This window comes from Egretta garzetta, unplaced genomic scaffold, assembly GCF_000687185.1.
Source record: "Egretta garzetta isolate BGI_Z169 unplaced genomic scaffold, ASM68718v1 scaffold39, whole genome shotgun sequence".
Taxonomy (NCBI): domain Eukaryota; kingdom Metazoa; phylum Chordata; class Aves; order Pelecaniformes; family Ardeidae; genus Egretta; species Egretta garzetta.
Window position 1 is genome coordinate 3,712,309 of NW_009260945.1, and position 4,565 is coordinate 3,716,873.

A 4,565-nucleotide genomic window follows, 5' to 3' on the forward strand; every position below is an offset into this window, starting at 1 on the left:
CCCCCCCCCTTCAGTTCTCCCTCTTCAGCAACGCCGTACTTCCCTTGCTTCCAGTTGAGGTCCTGTAAAGCATTGCATGGGCAGCTTCCCTGCTCTCTAGCAGCCTGCCTGGACCACAGCAATTAATTGTCTTCTGAGACACTAACATACTGAAGCAGTAGAGTCATGGTTTTCAGCAGAATACCTGTCCCCACTAGAGTGGGTGAATAATTCAGTTCTGTGTTTAAAAGGAGAGATTTTTAGGTGACTCACACATTTGTTCCTTTTCTTCAAAGGATCCTTCCATGCTGACAAAATCTCCCATGGAAAGTTCTAGAGAAAATTCAAGGAAGGTCTACAGTTTTGACAGTTTTGCAATGCTTGCTTCTGGCTTATTCAGGTATGTTGTTAAATTAGTCATAATTCCTTATTGTCTACTCTTGGGCTGCGTGTCAGGAGCAGAAATCCCTCTCCATGTACTAACAAACTGGCTCAATTGGCCCGTGACTCATTACTGAATAGGCACAGGAGGCCTGTCCTTTTCCAGGATATGTAAGATGTTTCCTCATTAAACTCTTCAGGAGAAAGAGGAGGAATTAAAAAAAAAAAAAAAAAAGGAACTCTCTGAAATCCCTACCTGAGAGTCCTTGGAGCTAACACATGTCTTGTGCATCAGGCTGGGATGTAAAAAATCTTAGTTTAGGGACTTTACGTATATATGTTAAGATGCCCTAAACATTGTCACGCTGAGAGAGTATGACTGCATATGCTCGTTCCAGTTCAAAGCATTCGGTAGCTCTCTCAAGTGGGGGTTTCTCAAGATGAGGCTGAGGGCACAAGCAGCTTTCCACATGTACCCATCATCAGTATTAACACCTAATTCTGCCTAAGGCACAGTAATGTGATTTCTGTAGTGATTTTATGACTCAAATTACTTTATTCAGTGGTAATGCTGGTTTACTGGAATTCCTGCCCTTCTAGTTTCTTCTTCCATTTTCACTTGTTCCTCCTGCCCTTGGTTTTGTTAAAGGAATTTGTTATACAGCAAAGTGGACAGGGAACTGATCCAGCTTAAAAATCACCCGATCAGTCTCCTGACAGGCTCACATTGTGGTCTTCTGAGCACCCATGAGGAAGTAAGGGATGGTATTACCATGAACTGGTGACATGATGTGAACTCTTTAGCCACATAAATACAGTCTGAGGGACATGTTTGTGATGTTGGCTGGGCTCTCGGTTCTGAACAGGGAAAAAATACTGCAGCTCTTCTGAAAGTCGTGTTAATGTCCGACCAAGTGGCCAGTTGCTCGCAAAAGGGAGGCACAACCCTGAGATCAATCTAAGAAGGGTTGTTTGGTAGGAAGATGCAGCTCTATCTAGAGAAGCAATTTCTGTTTTGTGAAAAGAATGCATGTAAACTCCGTCCACCCACCTGATTTTCATCTATCTAGTTTCATGCTCTTTCAGGCCGTGACACTATTTGTAACAATGCCAAATGCATGTGGTGCTGGGAGTGGGGTCTGGGAGCATCTCTTCTCAGAAATACATTGAACGAATTTACTGTGGGTTGACTTTTGCTTTAAGTTTGGTATGGGACTGTCAGTTTGGGCTGTTGCGCTGGGATAGTCATTGAGTCCTGGACTTGGTGGGTTATGGATCCAACTCGGAATTTCTTTGGTACTGCTAACGCAGACTTGCTCCCTCAAGGACACAGTATCTTGAAAGGTCATAAAACTGTTTCTGGGGCACTGATTCCCTTCTGCAGTCCTCTGAGACCAGTGTCTGCACCAAGTTCTTTCTTTGTCCAGTAAGAACTCCTCTGTTTTTCTCATGTCTCTTTACAGTATCTGCTCTTTGTTTCTTGCACATCTGTATTTTTAAGATCTTATCTGGTAATGTAAAATACTCTTGCTTATTCCATACATTAGAAACTGGAAAAATATACGTGTAATCCTGGCTACTATTTCCAACTTTTCTTTTCCTTTCTAGACTTTGATCTATTCATGGCCAGTGGTGGAGCGTGGCCTCCACAAGCTGTAGTACCTAGAATTAAGTGGGTGTGGTGAGGAATCCAAGAGACTTCTCCACTTTTAAGCTGGACCCCATCACAAAAGGTGCTGCTGCTTGCTCTAGGATGGCTAGGAGTCCCCTCCATCAGCTAGCTACCTGTCCTGCTTCTACCTCGGATATTCCCACACAAACTCTGGTTTCGGTCAAAAGGGTTCTTAGGGGAATAATAATAATTAATAAGAATAAGAATGCTTGAGTTTCTAGCCCTGCAAAGATCAATTTTTCAGAACTGAGGCCATAATCCTCCAAAGTGATATTGGTGTGGATAACTGCAAGAGATGATTAGCCACCTGACTTTCTTTTGGTGGGTCATTTGATGGGGTGTGGTGGTGGGTGTTTGAGGGGAAACTGAGGCATACGGAAGCAAACAAGCTTGCTAGCTGGGAGCAGACTAGTAGAACAGGACAATATAAGCAGGTCTCCAAATACCTTGCGCTTTTTTTCCCCCCACCACTTTTTTGTTTGTGGACTCTTGATTAATAAATTTAGAAAGACAATGGGCTTGCTTTTCTTAGATGCCTTCTCAGTTCCTTTGGAGTAATCTACAGACCTCTAGTGCTGCATGCACTACAGTTTAAAAACACACCAAGCACTCTCATATCCTGTTCTCGGACTTTCCTCAACTTTCCTTTGAACTATAACTCAGAAATAATTACAACAGAAATAAGCAAAGTGTGTGCCTCTAGAAATCCTTTAGTATTTGTGAGAGAGTTTCAAAATCATAAGCTATGGAAATGGTCTGATCACAGATAATTCTTCTGTAGCCAAGATCTTGACCAACTTGTAAGTTTACTATCTTTTCCTGAGGTGTTGCTGAGATATGCAGAGTAGATTTTTGTATTTTCCACGTGAATAACTATTCACACAGCTTCCAGTTAGTCTTGAAAAGGAACTTAGTCTGATCTTGAGAGAGAAATGTAGAAAGAAGAACTAGACCAGCCACACCCTGTTTCCACACATCTCCATATTCATGCTTACTCTGCTCTTTGCAGTCAGTGTCTCAATGTTAGTTAGTTCCCTCTCGGACACAAAAAATGATACCAGGATGGCATTTCAAGTTGCAGATGCTGAAACCAAAGACCTTTTTATGGTGTCTCAGTTGCACCTCCTTTGTCTACTTGAAACAGGCTTTTTCCAATATAAGAAGCTTACTTAACCAAAGATTTAAAGCTATTTTTATCCAGCATGAAATGTGCGTGGAAAGAAGCCATTCGGAGATAGAGGACAGCGCTGTTTGTTTTTCCTCAAGGTCTCCTTTGTGCTTGGGAGAGGTGAAACTATTTTCTGGAAAACCTAGCTAATATTCAGGTATCCTGCACACCCCCACTGTTTGGGTCAAATCTTTGAGGGTCAAAGAGGTAGATTCGTTTGCAAAAGCCCACTCGTGTAGTCAGTGCAAATCAACTGTAATTCCATTGCTTTGGATGGCCCTAATTTCTACTGATCCTTACCTCTGAGATCTTACTGAGTCCTATCAAATACATGTGGAAATTCCTCCTTCCCAGACTACTCCTGCTGCACTGTTTATAATAAGAGCCCTCCTGTGTTCCCTTCACTGATTAGGTACCAAAATTGTCACTATTGTAATAATATATTGAAGTGTAGGATCTTTTAAAACACAGATCCATAGCACAGCTTGGAGGTTAGCAGACCCCTTTATGCTTCAGTTCCCCAATACTTATTGGAAGTGTTTATGCAGGTACCAACTTGTGGGGGTGAGCTTTGCAGAACTAAGAATACTGGTGCAAAGATGATGGATACAATTCCACAGGCTTTACAAGAGCAGCCATGCCACTATTACAAGACAGTTTCACTCCACCTTAAATGGAGAAGCAGGTCTGTTGCCATAGTGAGCTTTTAATCACTCCAATTACAGTGCTTTTCCCATCCTGACAGCTGGCACGCACGGGAGTGCCTTGTTAAGGCTTGCATGAGAGGTGGATTTTTTTTTTTAGTCAAGTAAATGACCACAGTCCCAACAACACCCAGCAATTTGCTCAGCTGGAGAGTTTGCTGATTTCACACAGCAGATGTTTAATGCAGTACCCACTATAATGTGCACAATAACTGCCCTTCCAGAGCATGCAGCAACACAAAGCACACTGAATCCAGGGGGTTATTAAAAAGCCACTATACCAAAGTTAATGTTAAACAAGAGCTCAGTTAAAAAAGCTGTGCTTGTTGTAGCTGGAGGTTTAGCAACACAGGCTATTTGGCTTTTGAGTCAAAATTGAGTAAACTCTATGGTAACAGAATAAAAATGTATGTGAGTCTATAGAAGAAAACATTCTGCAATTCACATAAAGGATTGACATTGTCTCAAGTGTTAGGAGAAGTTCTAGTATTCAGCTTTGCTCTCTTGCAGTTTCTCCTCAATGGCCACGCTGTGCTGATTTCTCAAGCAAGATTACAGCGGAGTTTTTGGCTAATGGGGGTGAATGCTTTTCCCTTCCTAGCTCCATGAAAAGTTCTGGCGTTTTTGCTGAGAATGTTACTTCCTAAGTACTTGATGAACA